This window comes from Tenrec ecaudatus (assembly GCF_050624435.1).
Source record: "Tenrec ecaudatus isolate mTenEca1 chromosome 6 unlocalized genomic scaffold, mTenEca1.hap1 SUPER_6_unloc_2, whole genome shotgun sequence".
NCBI lineage: Eukaryota > Metazoa > Chordata > Mammalia > Afrosoricida > Tenrecidae > Tenrec > Tenrec ecaudatus.
Genome location: NW_027457606.1, coordinates 65630 through 85758, shown reverse-complemented (window position 1 = coordinate 85758; position 20129 = coordinate 65630). Strand labels below are relative to the sequence as shown.

The window sequence follows — 20129 nt, the reverse complement described above, 5'->3', positions numbered from 1 at the left end:
AAAGTGACAGCTACATGATGTGATTTAGGTGCTCCAACCTCCTGCAACTAACGAGACCAGAAATATCCATTTTGTGTTTCGGAGTCATTTTGCTGTAACGTAATTGAACTCGTAGTCATTGCAACAAGTGCTATAGTAATTGCATTAGTAATGGGCCAGTCATATCGTGAATAACTTCCTTCATTGAATACTTGTGTTCACTGTGTAGCTGGTGCTCTGACTCAAAATGGGGTTCAATTTGGCAGTAGAGAAGCATAGATTTAATCCTTAATCTTCCATCTGTCTCGTATGAATAATTTTATTTTTCTGAATACAAAAAAGGAAAAGAAAAACCATGAGGTTAAATAATGATATGGAGTGTTAACTGGTCACGATTGACAAAAAAAATGGTGGAAGATTAATTTTGGAAGATGTGATGTAGTTGAGAGTCTGCAGAAAGGCAGTGTACTTTCATAAAAACCAAAGATCAATGTCTGTTTCTTATGGCTCTAGGAAAAAACAATGTCTTCTCAAAATATTTTTCTCAGAAGACACAAACTGCTTTGAGACTTCAAAAACTCACATTTACACATTTTTAACTGTTTCACTCTGGTGCAAACTATGGATTTTCATACTCCAAGTTCATTTTTACATGATAGTGTGAACTAGGAATTCAAAGAGGTGGCTGGTGACTTCTTACTTTTATAAGACCACCCTGCCCACCCAACTACCAACAAAAAACCCCTAGTAGTTTGTTGAATTTATTATCCTAAAGATTTGATTTTATGCTAATATTCTGTCTTCATTTTAGTAAGGGATTTAAGGTACCTCTCTAATGCACTTAATGCTGCTATAGCATGAAGAACAAGTGTAGACAGATATCTGCTCATTGTTGTATAATCACGTGATTCGTTTTGCATGTTCAAAATTGGCTAGATGCTAACTAAACCCAATACCCTCTTGGAGCACAAACTCTAGTTCATTTTCCTTTCTCCCTCAGAGTTAGGAACGATGTGTCTGAGTTCTAGCCAATGTAATACAGAGAATTAAAGGATGCTACCGTCAGGGCCAAATCCCATTCTTTCTGTACCTTCCCTTATGACGGAACAATGTCTGATTGCTAGAGGAAGGAATAGCCAGGATACATGGAGGCCTAGCTGAATCCACAAATACGCTTGAGGAAGTCTGCTCATATGGCGTGCTGCGGAGCAACAAGCTCTTCTTGTATTAAACAAATGTAGAGTGAGAATGTCTCTAATTCACTAGCGTAAAGTCGTGTTAGCTAATACATGCCTCACTCTAAAGGCGAGTTAATGTACTTATTAAGTTTAGCTTGGTCCTCTGGTGATCTACCTGAGAAGAGCTTGCCCTTGTTTCTGCTCCTCGTGGGCGTGAACCTCTCTGCACACACATATGGAATAGACTGGGCCCTAGCTGAGAGTCTGGTGAGGAGCCTGGATTAGAACTGAAAGCAGAGCCATCAGCTGCGCCCGTCTGAAGTCATGTAAACCTGACTGAAACGGAAGATCTGTAAACAAGAAGAGAGCATCCTTGTGCTGAATCGTGAGGTTTGGAGGTGGTTTGCCAAATGCAACAATGTAGCAATAGTGGGGTGATACAGAGAATCCTAATGTAGTGTGGTTAAGAGTACAGATTGTGAATGCAACCCGTTTTCTGTCCAATCTCTACCATTCACCGGTTACGTTTTATGGGAGCAAGTTATTTAAGCTATGCTTCAGTCATCTTAATCATAAAATGAGACAATAATAGAATTTATCTCAAAAATCGAATATGTCAAAGTTCCTACAACAGTAGCTAGCACACAGTTACTACGTTACTAGTGTGTTTGATAAATAAAATAAACCAATCAATGTGTTGAGAAAGCACTTCTATCAAGAACGTAACCACGTTATGAAGTTGTCTTATTCGAGCCCGAGAAATGTGTCCAAAGTGTGATTCTTGATTGTTGACAATAAGTGGCCTTGGAGAGAATGTTAAGCACAATTGCAATGTGCATAGGACTCCACAAGCAAGCTAAAATTAGTTTGGAAAATAACTAGAACTGTTATCCCTCTACCTGTAATTTTTGCTTCTTCTTCTTGAGTATAATTAAACCACATTTTTAGGTCTCCCTGGTAAAAAACATGGCCATTTCTACATTGGCTTCTTCGGCCGGTCGGTTCTTGGTGTGGGTTTGGCAAACGTGCTTCCCTGCTGGAGGAGAGCAACTCTAATTAATTTAGGGTTCTTAATGTAGGAGGGTGACTCTGGTAAGGTCAAGGCTAACAATTCTGTTTCAAATCAAATATAACCTCTGCACCAGGAAGGAAGTGTTTCATTCCTGTAATTTCTATTCTATCTTGAGAAAATCACTCAGTAAGCAACTTCAGATCTTAATTCTCCATTACTTACTGAAAAGTTTTGTTTGCCGCTTAGGAAGCAATGTCCAAAACACTTCTCAGAAAAGATGCTTACCCAAAAGAAACTTTAGAATTATGTATGTCCACCCTGCAGCCATGCAGGCAGGGGAAGTTCTCATGATTGAAGGCCAAATGTACCCAATGCAATGATCACTTTGTAAAAAGAAAAAAACAGCAACAACAACAAAAAAAAACACTTTAGAAACTGTGTATAATCTTCCAATCAGATACACTATCACCCAATTTTGTAACTATTACTTAAATATCTACCAATTGTTGAATTTTTATTAAAACTCCATATATAAACACTGTGAATTGTCTCCCCCTTGTCTCAGTTAAGAATCCTCTGTAAATTGACGCCTCTCTCAATAAAAGCTCTTTTCTTTTCATTTCAATCAGACTCTCCCAGTTTTTTCTAAGACACTGTAGTCAAAGCCAGTATAATAAAATGTTTAAGGGTTATGTTTGTTCAATTATTCCTTCAGATGAGTCAAAATCCTGTTTTTTAATTCTGGATTTAAAAACCTAGGTTTTAACAACCTAGGACTTGGACCCTGGCCCAGACACTGGATTTCACTTTTCTCATCAATGACATAGAACCAATAATAGTGCTTAGGAACCCCGATGCTATCATGGTAAAGTAGTCTGATCTCTGCTGCTAACTGAAAGCTCGGTGGTTCAGCCCACCAGAGGCTCCGTAGAAGAAAAGACCAGCTGTTCTGTTCCCATAAAGGTTACAGCCCAGGAGGGTGGCACAGTTTTACTCTCACATGACTCTGTAAGTCAGAATCATCAGTACGCAATAGTATTTAGCTCCAAAAAGTTCTTTCCAGAACTGTTAGCTGCTGTATAGAAAATATTTTCATACAGTATGTAATTTACACTTGTAATTTACTATAAATCGAAACAGATTAATTATTATTAATTTGGGCAAACAATTTTATGATCTATAAGGTCAGTTTTAGCGTACTGTAGTTTGTAACTTCAAAGTATTATTTATGCAAATTCACCAAAAGGTAACCTTCTTTGTTTGATTTAGGCAAAGTGGATTTTTAAAAAAGAGAATGTAAAACCAACAAAAAACAAAACTGTAATATTTCTCTCCTGAAATACCACAAATTTATTCAGCTTTTATGGTCATATTTTATTGGCATATCATTATAATATAAATCATAAAAAGGATTCTTTTCATTATGTCTATGTTATCTTCTATTTTATTCTTATGTAAATGTCTCTACCTTGTATTTGTTAACAATATTTATGTTATTAATCAAAAGAGCCCTCAAGTCACATTTATTTCAATAGCCAATTAATTTTAAAAGTACTGGGTGTGGATTATTTGAACCAGTAAGCCACAGTGTTTTGATCTTTTACATGAAAATAACTGTAATGCCCCAGCTTGACTGAGAAAAGATATAAAAAGAATGATTGCTATAAATCAGAAAACATTCATGACTTGCTGGAGGTGTAACAACTGTTGATTTAAAGTTTGCATCTTTGATAACATGATGCTGCTGGGAAGATAACATCTTTTTGACAAAGCGGTGAACATAAAAATTACAAGGATTTACTCAATATTTAGATATTTTCTCTGTATCACTTACAGGAATAAACTATTGTATGCACTTACACCAAAATTGAATTATACTATACCTCATCAAGAAATTTTACAATAAATTCAGTATTTCCTTGTTACAGAGGTATACTGCAGATGTGTCACATCACAAATACAAATAACTTAAATAACCCTCAGTTTAGAGAAATGGTCTACTATCGTTATGTACAAGTAGTTTCTACTATTGCAATACAAACACAGAATCTAGCACACACCTGGAGTATTATTCATTCTCTTCTATTATCAGCTGGAAGTCAGTGATTGAAAAATTAGGTGACAAAACAGAAAAGGTATTGCATTGACTGGGGAAGAAAACACATCTCAAAAGTTAAATTTTGAAAATGTATACAAGAGAATAACGTTACCAAGCAGTATGAAATAATAATAGTGTTTTTATGTATCTAAAAGTTGCTGCATTATGTACCTATCCTTCACTGTTGACTCACAAACTAGGAAATTTTATGCTGAAGTTTTGTGTTTCTCATATATCAGTGAAGTGCACACAGAACATCATCAAGGAAGAGCCATAGAATAAAATTCCAATCCTCTATTCAGAGTAAAACTAAGAGGTCAAAAGGGAAATAGAGAGCCCAGGAAAAGAAACTCAATGTTCTGACATTCTGAGAGAGAGATGAACAGTTATATAGAAAAGTGGGGTAAGAAGAAGGTGAGCGCGATGGCAGGATTAGGGATTATGTATAGGAAAACAGCAAATTGAACAGTGCAAGGTTAGCTAATCCACCCTCCAACCTAGAAAGTGATCCTCTGAAACATCTCCCTGGATAACCGTGCTGAGGCATGCTGCTCAAATACTCCTGCAAGACCACTCTGGCAAACACACATTTTGTTGCAAATAGCATCCTTGACTCCTCCATTGTTGGCTATTCAGGTTCTAAATGTTCCAGGAATGTCAGAAGGCTCCAAACAGCAGGCAGTACACTTCTGAAGGCAAAATAGAAAACAAAGTAGATAGTAGTCAAAAAGTAAATAGGTAGCTAAATAGTAATCAATGAAGCCTCGATTCAGACTCAGGTGAGTTATTTCAATCATGCCAATCACCCCAGTTTTGAGAAACTATCACACAGTAATATTGAGAATGACACAAGTAGTGATATAATATGTCTCTTCCCTTAAACGAAACTCATTTTGCTTCCTTTTTTCCTGTGAATTTCACTTAACTTATTAACAGTTTTGCTTTTTATTGAATATTTTCAAAATATTTTTTTCTCTTTACCCAAGACTTTCTTGCAATATCATTGTGCTACATACGCATTCCACTGCCCTACCCAATTGGAATATATTTTAATACTCAAATATATTTTTAATACTCAAATAAAATTATTTGAATTTTATTAAAATTAATACTCAATAATTAAAATTAATACTCAAATAAAATTATTTGAATCCCAAGCCAGGTGCTCAGGAAATTCCAAACCCCAGTTGCCTTACCTCCTAAGAACTAGATTGAGGTTGCCTACATTCCTTCTAGATAACGCTCACCCTGTAGTTTTATCCTGCGTTTCTGCCTTCATTCCTCAAGCTGTGTGTGCAAAAAAAAGTTATTGAAGGTTTCAAAAGAACAGAAAGCAGCTTTAAGTTGAACATCAGACATCATGGTTCATTAAGGGATGTTTTCAACAAATATTTAGTAGGCATCTACCGTGTGCCATCATTGTTCAAAACCATGGAGAAACGGTAGTAAACACAACAGATGAAACTCCCTGCTTTAATCAAGCTTGCAGTTTCATGAGGGAGACAGATAATAAGCAAAGTACACAAGCAAAATGTATAAATTATAGAATGATAGGTGTTATTAAAAGAGACTCTGTGGAAGAAAACAGATTTATATGAGACAGCGGGAAAGAAGATTGACTGAAGGTATTATTTTGGTAATAGAATCAAGAAAATAAGGGGGGAACCTAGATATATGCTGATAAAGTATGTCTTAGAAATAAGAAAAAAAAGACTTTGATATAGGTGTTCCCCCTTGAACTTGAGCTAGGCCTTCCCCTTGGAAGTTAGTGTTCTGGTAAGGAAGATGATAGGACTATGGTTCTTAATACCTCCTTCCCAGAATTTCTCTCAGGTAGCAGATGAGCAACTCAGAAATTATTTTTATTTCATTAGAAAATAATGGTGGTTCTCTTTATTATAACGGAATATTATAATATTCAAAATTCTGTCTTAGAGTCTAGCTCGGTATAACTGAAAATTATTACATACATACATACACATACACAAAACCAATCTTTGTTACAACACACAAATCCAATTCCAACCTCTGGTTATAAGATCATAGCCAATTAGAGTTGTGTTAGGGCTAGGATGAGGGTGAGGGTTAGGGTTAGGGTTAGGTTAGGGATTAAAACAAGATCATAACCATCTGCCCTCACTTTGACTCTCTAGTTGTACTCCAATTGTCCACCGCCCTTGAACTCTTTAATAGAAGTGGTGCCTCCTAATTCAGAACGATTCCAGCATCTTAATTGTGAACAATGTGTTTACATTGAACCAAATTCAAAACAAAAAAAGAGTGATAAAAATAAAAACACAGAAATAATTCATCTGATGGACTAATGGATCATGTAAACATTCTAAGACCAAAACACGTAGATGGTGCATGTTTGTTGACCACTATCAACTGCTCTGAGCAGCATCACAGTAGGATGTCATGAACATGACGAGTGGAAAATGTGGAACATAATTCAAAAGCATTAAAAAGATCATATTAGATGGCATGGAAACCTGGTCATCCAAGCCAAGACATGAAAATGGAACCAAAAAGATGTCCCATCACCGGCTAAGCAGCATGACACTGCAAAGGAGGCACAAGAGGAATACATAGACCATATCCCAGGCCCTGTCAGCAAGGGCAAGTGGAAGAATAAGGATCAAGTTCTCATCTATTCTTCCAGAGGAGTAAATTTCAGAACAAGATGCTTAATGCAAGATTTAAGAATGGTGATGCCTCGTTCAAAAGCAGATACTAAAATAGATCATAAAGATAAGTTATTCGTGATTAATGAGGCCTACTAAATGAAAAACTAATAAGTGCATCTATTTTGAGGCCAAGAAAAAGCAGCATCTTTATATGTGGCTTTCAAATTCACCTCACGGACCATCTGCTAAATTCCTTGTTCAGAATAATCATACCCTAGCTGAACTCAAGTTGACTGGAAGCTGTTTGCAGGTTTCTCGGCCCCTTTTGTGTCTTGACCCTGTATTGGATGAATCCCACAGGATACTTTGTTAAAAGACTGCTAAATTCAGATCTTCTGGATGCCCCACTGTCGCCCCAGCTGACCTCCTTGTCAGCCCTTTATGAATCATGTGTTTGCTTTCAGCATTGTGGATAATCGGTTATGGGTGCAGAATTTCCAGATTATAGAGGAAGATGCTGCTCTGGTAGAGATAGGGAACGTTTTGTCTTAAACTTTATCCAGATTTTCCAGGGAAGGCTCAGAGCACCAACTTCATAGGAAAACCCTATTCAGTCACCAAACACGCAGCCGTATCAAGAAATCCATCACAGCTGCAAAATACAAAGCACGACAGCAAGGGAGGAGGTGCAGAAACGGAGAAAGAAAGAGCCCACGACTGAGCTGCCCATGGTCCCCTGCAGATGTGCTCAACCCCCAGCCGAGGAAAAGTCCATCAAAATTGAGTGGGTGAAATCAGAGCCCCGGGTGGGATTGAAAACCAGGAAGAAAAAGATCTACAAAAGGCAACGAAAAATGCCACAGAAGATGAGCAGTGGGGGTGCGAAAGGAGTCCAGTTGTTTTGTATTTAATTTACATTCAGAGTGTTAATATTTCCATTATCCAGAGCTGTGTAACTCATGCAATTTTAAAGAAAAAAATGAAATACCAGAATCATTTTGTATGGATTTAATGGTGTCGGTATGTTTCTAAATAAAATGGTATCACAACTCAAAAACAAACAAACAGGTTAACCTCTTGGAAAGATCAGGTGGGATCCCCACGAAAGCTTCAGCTCTGAGTCTGAACAGGGGATATGGGATACATGATGAAATACTGAGGGGATTGGAGTGGATTATTTTAATCATAAGGTGTATGACTCATTGTATGTAAAACTATGACCATCTCTGTAAACCTTCACCTAATTCACAGTAATTTTTAATAAAAAAGTTAAAAATATTCTATTCAGAATATTCAAAAGTAACCCCAAAGCCTTACGTTCTTAGTGGTGACAACATTCCAATCATAATAAACTGGGTTCCTGGAGGTACTGTTTGCATTGTCTAGACATAAAAACAAAGCGAACAGAAAAGCATGGGTCTGGTTTGATGAGACCAAAAGAGTGAAGGGGAGAAGAGATCTCCCGGGCCACGTCTAACTCCCGTTGGGGGCTTTCCGAAGTGTTGTACAGCAGCAGCAGACTGTCATCAGCTGGAAGGTCCTCAAAAGGAATAGGGAGAGGTGTTTTTGGGTAAGGAAAAGATGGTACCCATCCCATGGTGTGCACCACCTCCACAACTTCTTCTAGGCCAGTAGGCTGAAATAGCCGCGTCATTTACATAAGAAGGAAAAGAAGGAAGTGAATAAATGCTGAAAAGAGTCACAACTCTCTGGAATATCAAAGACTCAGATTAGTGCTAGGGGACATCACATTGGTTCCAGCGCATGGAAACATTATGGACAGAAGACGGAAACACTGCCAGGGTCAGGCTGCATTCACAATCACTTCTATGAGTCATCCCAGTGATGCAGCCTCGGTGTGGTGCCAATGCAGGGTCATGAGGCCCTGGCTTCTCAAAGCAGGGTGGGTCATCATGACACGGATGGAGAAAAGGCTTACAGGAGCAAAGCCTTTGGGACTTGGACTTGCTGATGGGCTCTGACCCAAAATGAGAAGGAAGCACCGCAAATGCCATTGGTCATCATCAGAACTTGGAATGCATAGACTACGACGCTAGGAAATTCAGAAGTTGTGAAAAATGAAAGGAAACACATAAAGATTGATGGTCTAGGCTTTAGTGAGCTGAAATGGACTGGTATTAGCCATTTTGAATGAAAAAATCTTATGAATTATGATGCTGGGAATGATAGATTCAAGAGGAATGGTGTCTGATTTATTGTCAAAAAGGACATTTCACTGCTGTTTGTGATAGCATAATATCTATCCAAATGCAAGTTAATAAGTCAATATACTATATATACTTCAGTATAAGCTGACCCGAATATCAGCCGAGGCACCTAATTTTACCACAAAAATGGCATTAAAATGTGCCGAAAAACTCCACTTATACACAAATATTTATGATAATTATTATTCAAATTTATACACCAATCACTAATGCTACTGATGCAGAAATTAAAGATTTCTACCAACTCTTCATTCTGAACTTGGTTAATTATGCAATCAAGATGCATTGATTATTATTGGAAATTGGATCACAAAAGTTAGAAGCCGAGAAGAAGGAACAGTATAGAAATGATGCTAGAGATTGCATTAGAGACTTTTGCAAGACCAATGCAAATATATTTTTTTCAAAGCAAATACCATTGTTCAATATAAAAAGTGACTGTCCACATAGACTTCTCCATATGGAATATGTAGGAAACAAAATTGATTCCATCTGTAAGAAGAAACAAGGAGGAAGCTCAATATTAGCAGGTAAGCCAGACCAGGGAATGACTGTAAAACAGGACATCATTTGTTTATATGTAATTTGACTGTGAAGCAGAAATTAAACAAGTCCACCAGAGCCAAAATAGGACTTGAGTAGATCCCACCTGAGAATATCGCAAGGACAGATTTGATACATTGAACACAACATGAACGATGAGACCTGAGTTGCTGAGACAACATCAAGAACATCATTCATCATCGTGCCTATCTATCTCCTGGAGGGTTTGTGCTCTTTCATTGCACTATTCTTTACCAAGCATGGTGTTCGTTTCCAAAGACTGCTCACCCCTGATGATATAACCAAAGTATGGGAGGTGAAGCCTTGTCACTCGCACATCCAAGGAGTATTCTGACTGGACTTCCTCCAAAAGAGATCCGAGGGTTCTTATAGGACTGCATATTACGCTCAATATGCTTCACCAACACTATAATTCAAAGCCAGGAATTCTGCTCTGAGTTTTCTTCATTGCCTGATTTTCAGCTGGGTATAAATCAATGAAAATATAATGACTTTGTGAGTCAGGAGCACTTTAGTCCTCAAGGTGATTTACTTATTTCGTTTAACATGTAAAGAGGACTTCTGCAGCAGATTTGCGCAAAGCAATATTGTAGTTGACTTCTTGACTACTGCTTCCATGGGTGTTGATTGTGGAGTCAAGTAAAAACATCTTTGTCAACTTCAAAAAAATAAAAGAAAACAACATCATTCATGAAGAAAGCAAAAGATCATTAAAAGCATAGGAAAGAAGAAAAGATCAAAGTGAATGTCAGAAGAGACTCTGAAATTTGCTCTTAATCCTAGAGTAGCTAAAGCAAATGGGGGCGGGGCTTAGAAAGTCAAAGAGTTAAACAGAACATTTCAAATGGCAGATTGAGAAGACAAAGTAAAATATTATAATGAAATATACAAAATGAATAACACATTCAGCATATCTTAAATGGAAAGAACTCAAGAAAAAAAATCAAGCCTCAAGATGAAATTCTAAAAGATTCTATGGCCAAAATATTGAGTGATACAGTCGCTGTACCAAAAAGAACTAGTTGACACGCAACCATTTCAAGAGGTAGCATATAAACAAGAATCAAAGTTACTAGAGAAAGAAGTTCAAGCTACACTGAGAGCCTTAACCAAAAACAAGGCTCCAGGATAGTCAATAGAATAGCAATTAAAATGTTTCAACAAGCTCACGAAGCATAGAAGCACTCACTGGTCTATGCCAGGAAATTTAGTAAACAGCTACTTGGTCAACTGACTGGAAGAGATCCATATTTGTACCCATTCCAAAGAAAGGCGACATGCTCATATTATAGAACCAGATCATTGATATAACATACAAGTAAAATTTTGCTGAATATCGTCCAACAACAGTTGCAGCAGAATATCAACAGGGAGCTTCAGGTCCAACTTGGAAGAGAGCATGTAACGAGTAATATCATTGCTGATATCAGATGAATCTTGGATGAAATGAGAGATTTCCAAAAAGATGTTTACTTGCGTTTTATTGACTATGGAAAGGCGTTCAACTATTTAGATCTCAACAAACTAAGGATAGACTTAAAAAGAATAGGAATTCCAGAGCACTTTGTCATGCGCCTGTGGAACTTGTACCTGGATCAAGGAGCTCTTTTACAAACAGATCAAGAGAATACCGCATAACTAAAAGTGAGGATAGATGTGCATTGGGGTTGTGTCCACCAGCCATATTTACTCAATTTGTATGCTAAGCAAATCATCAGAGGAGCTGGATTACAGGAAGAAGGCGGTGGCTTATTAACAATCTGTGATGTACAGATGACACCACTTTGCTTGCTGAAAGTGAGGAGCACTTGCTGATGAAGATCAAGTCAGCCTTCAGTAGGGATTACAATTCAATGTGAAGAAGACCAAACTCCTCATGATGGGACCAATAGGTAGCATCATGATAAATAAAGAAAAGGTTGTCTAGAATTTTATCTTGCTTGAATCTGCAAACAATGCTCATGGAAACAGCAATTAAGAAATCAAAGGACACGTGCATTAGGTCAATCTGCTGCACAAAACCTCTTTAAAGTGTTGCAAAGCAAGGGTGTTACTTTGTGGACTAAGGTGCGCCTGACTCATGTCATATTTTCAGTCATCTCATATAATAGTGAAAGTTTGGTGTTCAATAAGGAAGACCAAAGAATAAACATTGGATATGAATTATGATGCTGGCAAAGATTGAAAGTGGCAAAAGAACAAAGAGATTTATCATGGAAGAAGTAGAGCCAGAACTCTCCTTAGAGGCAAGGATGATTAAACTTTGTCTCAAGTACGTTAGACAAGTTGTCAGGAGAGACCAGTTCCCAGAGAACAGCCCGTCTCCTAAAGTAGAGGGCCAGTGAAAAAGAAGGCCTTGCTCAAGATGGATCAACACAGTGGCTGCAACAGCAGGTTCAAGTGTAAGAACAATTATGAGCATGGTGCAAGACGAGGCAGTGTTTTGTTCGGATTTATGTAGCAAAGAGTTGGAACTGGCGATTTTGATTTCAGGTTCTCATCCATATAGTTCAATTTTCAAAAATTGTATGTTGAGCATAGAGTTTGAAAAAGTATACGGAAATAACAAAACCCCAACCACATCTGTTCCGGTTTTAAACCACGCAGTATCCCTCTGGGCTGTCTTATCCACTGGCAATGTCCGTGCATAGAGTATTATAGACGCTGATGCAGGAGGACAGGTTTGACCCCATTTGACTCAAAATGTATCACTGGTATTACAAAATTCTATCATATGATCTCCAACATTGTTTCCATCACCACAGCCATCTTTTCCAAACTCAAAATCATCTTTTTATCCAAATTTCTAACCACTAGTAATTGACAATACATCTTGATAGCACATCTCATCAAATTGAGAATGCAGAACACGGTCAAACTCTTTAAGTCCCTCATCTTTGGCATTAGTGGCCAAAGTGTACATTTGAATAATAGTCATATTAGTTGGTCTTCCTTGAAGACGTCTGGTCATTATCCTACCTCTGCTCATCTTGTACTTCAATTACTGTTGCCACCAGTGCTGTGAAGTCAGCTCCAACTCAGAGAAGGAAATCTCACAGCCCCTGAATCCATGCCGACTCCCAGAAACTCCAGAGAACAAGAACTGCCCCCAGGAAGTTCAGGCGCCATCTTTCCCCTCAGGAGTGCTGGTGGTTTCACTCTGCTGACCTTGGGGTTAGCAGCCCCAGAGTGAAACACTGTCTTGTCCTGCAACACTTCCACAAATGTTACGTTGGAGTCCTCTGTCGCAGCCATTGTGGCAAGCTGTCTTCTGGAAAGTTACTCTTTTTTTGCTGCCTGTCTACTTGACCAAGCACAGTGTGCTTTTTCAGGAACTGGTCTCTCCTGAGAACATATCCAAAGTATGTGAGACAATGTCTTGCCATCTTTGCTTCTAAGGAGCATTCTGGTTGTACTTCTGTCCAAGACAGGTTTGTTTGTTCTTCCGTTAGGCCGTGGTACTTGCACTATTCATCCCCAGCACCATAATTCAAATACATCACTCTTTAGCGAAGACCCTGATTTAGGCCGAGCACACGTGAGTCCTCGATATAGCATCCATGGTCCTCATTTCAAAGAACCCTGTGCAGCAGAGTGTCCAATAGAATGCCTTGTTTGAGTTCTTGACTAGTGCTGTAATGAGCATTGATTATGGGTGCAAGCAAGATACAGTCCTGGGAAATGTCAATATTTGCTCCATTTATCATGATGTGATGAGGATCTCAGTCTTCACACTGAGTTGCAGTCCATACAGAAGGCGGCAGTCACTCGTCTTCATTAACAAGAGCTTCCCATCTTCTCTTTCAGCCACCAAGGCTGTGTTATCTGCAGATTGTTAATAAACCTGATGTACTGCGGTATCGATGTTGAAATGTTCGTTTCTAATGATGAATGCCTGACACTGTGACATTGCAGCAATACTAAACCAATGACTGGATTCAAAGCGGCTAGGATCAGTGCATTTCGCCTCACAAAAGTGTAGGATGTGGCTTTGTATGCCTTCCATTTCATTTTTGATGACTTCCAATTTTCCTAGATTTGTACTTTATACATTCCAACTTCTGAATAGCAATGGATGTTTGCCAGTGTCTCTTCTCATCTTGCGTCATGTCACACCCGCAGATGAAGGTCTCAAAAGCCGCCGTCCACTACGGCGTTCACCTCTGCTCTGAGGAGATGGCTTCTCCAGCCTTATCTGGAATACCTTCTAACCTGAGGGGCCCACCTTCGGCACCAAAAGTTAAGTTAAAAAATATTGCCAAAAACATCACAGAAATCTTTACTAAAAAAAATTTCAAAATATGAAGCTATTGTTCTCTAGCTAGGTCTATAGACTTCTGAAGGTGGTTTCCATCTCTGTAATCCTTCCTGAAGAATGTGCTCTTTGATTTAGACTAAATCAAAACTTTGGGCATCCTCGGGAGCCTACAACAATATTCTGTCTAAATATTCTTTGAATTGTGTCAATATCACAATGACTGAAGGGGCGATATCAGGGCTGTAGGGCAGATGGGATAAGGTTTCCTATTAAGTTCTTGTAGGATAATTTGCTTCCCACAAAGAATGAGCAGGTGCACTGTTGTGATGGGAAAATTCCTTGACACAATTTTACTGGACCTTTCCTCACCGAATGATTGTGCTATGCCCTTATAGAAAATCTATCAAGATTAGTCCTTTGCACCCTCCAGGCATCGCCACTCTCACCACTGGTCATGAAGGGGTCATCTGTCCTGGGTTCCCTTTGTTTCCAACTCCTATCTGTACCTATGTACATCCTCTGGTCTAGCCACATTTGTAAGGTACAATTGGGATCATGATAGTGGGGGGGAGGAAGCATTTAAGAACTAGAGGAAAGTTGTATGTTCATCTTTGCTACCCTACACACTGACTGGTCATCTCTTCCCCACAACCCTTCAGTAAGGGGGTGTCTGGTTGGCTGCCAATGGGCTTTGAGTCTCCACTCTGCACTCACCCACATTTTCAATGGTATGAGTTTTTGTTCCTTGATGCTTGATACCCGATCCCTTCGACAGCTTGTGGTCACACAGGCTGGTGTGTTTCTTCCATGTGGGCTTTGTTGCTTCTAGATGGGCACTTGTTTATCTTTGAGGCTTTAAGACCCCAGGCATTACATCTTTTGATAGCCTGGCACCATCAGCTTTCTTCACCACATTTTCTTATGCACACGTTTGTCTTCAGTGATTGTATCAGGAAGGTGGGCACCCACTGATGTGATTTTTAGTTCTTTGATGTCTAATAACTGGTCCCTTGTACACCTCATGGTCACACAGGCTAGTGTGCTTCTTCCCTGTGGGCTTTGATGCTTCTCAGCTAGATGGCCGCTTGTTTATCTTCAAGCCTTTAAGACCCCAGACGCTATGTGGTAGAAAGGGGGAGCTGATTACAAGAATCTACGTATAGCCTCCTCCCTGGGAGAGGGACAGCAGAGAAGAAGGTAGGGCAAAACATCAGACAGTGTAATAGATGACAAAATAATAATAATTTATGAATTATGAAGGGTTCGTGAGTTAAGGGGTAGTGGGGAGGAAGGGGGAAAATGAGCAGCAGACATTAAGGGCTCAAGTAGAAGGCAAGTGTTTGGAGAATGATGATGGCAACAAATGTATATATGTTCTTGACACAATGGATGTATGTCTGGATTGTGATAAGAATTGTATGAGTCCCCAATCAAATGATTAAATTTTAAAAAAGACAATAAAATGAAAAAAAGATTTGTCCTTTGAAGTCTGCCCATGCCCCCAAGTGATCAAAATCTTCTGAACTGACCTTTCTGCCTTTCCTTTAACTTGTCCTTGGAAGCGACTACTTGAGTAGACCTTGTTGGAAGTGTTCCAATGGACTGACACGAGAGTATCACTGAACTACCTTGTTGGCAGCCAGTCGCTGATGGCTGAGCCAGGTATAAACCAGTTTGTTTGGAAGGAACTCATTCGTGTCTGAACTGGAACCATAGCAGCAATACTTTTGTTTTTTTTTTTCTGATTCTAGTATGTAAAATGATGTCCCCTGCTCTTCATAAGATTTTTAGTGGTTAATTTTTCAGTAGTGAAATGCCTCTTCCTTCTTCTTAGCTTCTCTTAGGCTGGAAGCTCCACTACAGCCTGTCTACCGTCAGTCACCTTTCTGGGATTTAAAATCCTGGTGACTTCGTCAAGCCCCACAGCCATACATGAGCCAGGGCCTGACAGAGCAGTGGGGGATCAATGTAGTGAAATATAAGTGTTCTGTAGGATTTTAAAATATTTCTCTTTTTTGTTTTCATGTTCTTTCTTCATTGTCAAATAAACATGTCTTATGTTTGTTTATTTTTTCTCAAAAAATAGCAAAACTTAATCAGTTAAAATTCTGCCTCGTATGTGAATTAATTCTATGGGTATAACACAGCTCTGACTTTAAGTGTTGATGAATGTCCAAAGTCAAAAAATGACAATATCATTTCTGTTACCCATTTTCTTTTCACAGTTTATGCTAATTTCTGGTCCTAAAATAATCCCAGTGTGTTATTTTTCAATTACATTTCTATCGAGTGATGAAAACAGAATTATGATTCATAGTAACAACGTTTGACTTAAAAAGAGCTTGTGCTACAGTTGGGGGAAGACTACATATCTGTTGAACACATCACCGTATTTTCTCATTTATAAGCTTTGGCAGCTTATAAGACACAGCCAACTTTTATAAGCATATGTTGCACGGGGAAATTTTTACCACAAGTAGAGTGGAGGGAAAATGTATCTCCCAACCCTGTCAAAGCTGATGGGTTTTTCTGCTAAGGTGCCCTGAGAGCTTTTGCAATCAGCCACCCTGGGGAATGCTTGGTTTTCTGAGTGGGGAGCTCTAGACTTTATTAAAAATCAGTATATTAGCTAGTTCCACTATCTAGTGACAGTAACTGCAAATTACAATAATATTATAATTACCTAGTTACCCAGAATGAGATTCAGTTTTGATGTGTGTCTATAAACAGTATTTGCTTGAAAGTGTAAATTTTCACATTCTGGATTGGTTATGATGTGATTGATTAATTAGAAAGTATAGTATTCAGACTACATATTATGCAATATATTGGTATCAGGTACATGAATGTCAGGAGGGGAAATATAAGAAAAAGAATGAAACAATTACTACAATAGCTACTTTGTTTATTATAATAGGGATAATATGGATGATAATAACATGAAATCACTATGCTAATTATATACTTAAAGTCTATGAGTAAACAAAGATGATTATTAATTGGTGTTACAGATTGACTTGTCTTTGAAAAAGATATGAAGTACCAACTGCTGGTACCTGTAATTGTGAACTTATTTGGTAATAGGGTCTTTGAAGATGTTGTCATCTGTTAACGTCTGTTAACATTTGGTCATACTGGAGTAGGTACTAATAAAATCTGCGCGAAGTCCTTATAAAAGAAGAGAAGAGATACAGAAAAACAGACAAGGGAAGAACAGTCATGTAATGATACATCTACTAGCCCAAGAATGCCTCAGGCTAACAGTTGAGAGACACAAGACAGGCTCTGTCTGCCCCCAGAGGGTTTGGAGGGAGCCTGGCCTGTCTGACATGTTGATTTGTACTTTAGTCAATAACTCCTGTTGTGATAAGCCACCTTCCTGTTAGTGTGTTGATAGAACAGCCCTGGAAAATTAATAGTGACCCAAAACTAGAAAGGATCTCAGATAATACTTATCAAGATGTATACAGGAAATACAAGTTTATTGTTACAAATTTTACACTCTTTAGGACGTAAGGCCCTTTGCTTTATTGACATAATAATTTTAATAGGGCAGATTTCAATCACTCAAGGTTCTCTAGAAAGAAAACCATCTGCCAGTGATAAACTAGATATCCTCCTGCTAGCACATCTATAAACTATTGATATCTGCATCATATATCAGGTTGCGAAAGAATTCATTTTTCCTAAGCTCCTTAAAATGAATATTGAATTATAATATTTGAAAAACCTTGAAATTTCTAACACGACATTAGCATCTCACCCCTCTATGCTTTTAACAGTTCTCATTGTCCTTAGCATACAATTGTTCCTTCTACATCTCGTGCCATCGGGGGACTTTCCACAGCCCTTTTCCTCAGTGCAGATACGGCTGCAAAGTCTCATTTCTCTTTATCTATTTGTGAGTTTACTTCAGTCTATGGGACAGTGTAAATAGTTAAGCTAATTTTAATTAAAATTTTAAGTAGGTTTTCATAAAGCATAAAGCAAATGATTTAGTAAAGCCCAGATATATTGCATCTACTAAATTCCCTTCATCCACTTGGTAATTTGATCAAAGGAATGCAATTGAATATCTCTGGCATGATCTGTTCTTTATATGCTCATGCTGTTTATCATACAAGCTTTCATTTCTCTCTTGATGCATGTATACATTTCCCTTTAATATCTGCCTTGGAATTTTACTGAGAATTTAAATACTAATGGCCAGAGGATCTTTTCTTGCTTTCTTTCTGAACTCTTTTTAACTAGTTTATTGTTCCCATTGTTTTTTAAATGTTTTCATTACCCCAATCCCAAGAAACATTTCCCAGTGAAAACACAAACACAGTGGGTAATATTCCTGGCAACTAAAGGTGCTTTATTTAAACCAAATGTGCTTAATTGCTATGTTCGATGTATTCCTTTTTTAGCCTATTGAGTTCAAACAGCTTATTGATGTTATCATTAATCTTCGGTACCATTCTCATCTTTTCAGTTAATTACTCCCTGATGAAATCATGAGGAAATGTGTAGTTTCTGAAGCACATGCCATCTTAACTAGAAGTTGTGTTTGTTTGTTGTCCATTTTAAAGTACTTTAAATACCTTATCCCAGCCTCATAGCACATTCAATGATGCAAGCCTCAGCATATTAAAATGATGATTCTATTTGTCACTTGGCTGCATTCTCTATGACAGAAAGTCAAACAATTACTAGTAGGTCTCTGAAAGTTCACAAATTGGCAATGAGGCTTAAAGTCTATTTATAAGATAAACTGAAGTCTCTAACTGGAATTTATACTAATCAAAATAATTTCTATTTTATTAAAGTGACATTTTTATGAACTGTTTGTCAGTTAGACTAAAGACACTATAGTCAAAATCAATTGTCTTTTCTACAGAGTGGCCACATAAGTAAAGACAGAGCATTTCCACACTCTTACATCTCTGAGAAGTTGAAAAGGAATGAGGAGTCTGTAAGCGGTAAAGCATCAGACTGCTGGGGAATTCAAGTCTACCAAGAGGTGCCTTGGAAGAGTCTGGTGCCCTGCTTCCAAACGGCCTCAGCCTTGAAGACCTTAGGGAGCAGATCTACTCTGGAAACATGGAAGCCGATCAAATTGCCATGGAGAACACCAAAACAGAGGGCAGGGCCAGCAAGAGACAAGATGTGTATGCCAATGCGATCTGTTGTTCCACATGCTCAACGTGGTAGACAAGTTCACCTACCACATACACTTCTGGACTCCCCTTGGCCATGCGTAACAACCGTTGTGATTTTATTGATTGATTGATTTTTCAACTCCAATTGTTGAATCATATTAAAGAGTTGTGCAGTCATAACCACAATCAACTTTGGAATAGTTCTACTTTCTTGTTCTCTTTAGTAGCTCCCCATTTCCCTCAAACTTCCCCATTAACCCTAAGAAACTGTCTCTATAGATTTACTTATCCTAGATTTCACACGCAGAAAAAAAACCCAAACTAAAAGCAAACACAAAAAGCCCAACAATGAAATAAATCAGAGAAAAATCTCAATTGAAAGGAAAGCAGAAAATATTAAAACCTAGAACAAATTTAAAATTGGTCCAACAGGAAACAAAGCATAGGGTGTTAACTTTTAACCCAACTTTGCCTGTATTTCAATCTGGCTGCTGAGAAATAATCAGAGAAGCTGGGCTCTATGAAGAAGACTGGAGAAAGGCTTATTAAAATGTGCGATAGCCAGAGGACAGCACCTTCCTTGCTGCAAATGAGCAGGACTTGAAGCACTTGCTGGTGAAGATCAAGAATTGCTGGCTTAAGTATGAGTTACAACTCAATGTGAAGAAAAGCCAATAGGTAACACCATCATGATAAATAGACAAAAGATTGAAGTTATCTAGGATTCCCCCTTGCTTGGATTCGCAATCATGTTCTTAGAAGCATCGGTGAACAGATCAAAGGATACAATGCATTGGGTAAATATGCAGCACAGATCCTCTTTAAAGAGCTGAAAAGCAAGGATGCTACTTTGAGGACTAAGGTGTGCCTGATTCAAACCCTGGAATTTTCAATTGCCTCATGCTCATGTGAAGCTTGTACATGGAGTATGGATGATCAAAGAAAAAGTTATGCATTTGAATTATGGGGCTGGCAAGGAATATTGAAAGTACAATGGACTGTCAAAAGAACACATAAATAAGTCTTGGAAGAAGTAAGTCA

At 38.2% G+C, this 20129-nt stretch overlaps 1 pseudogene; it reads left to right on the top strand.

Moving 5' to 3' along the window:
* The first annotated feature begins 6786 nt into the window (after positions 1-6786).
* On the top strand, positions 6787-7805 carry LOC142435898 (ribosome biogenesis protein BRX1 homolog pseudogene; annotated as a pseudogene).
* The last annotated feature ends 12324 nt before the right edge of the window (positions 7806-20129 follow it).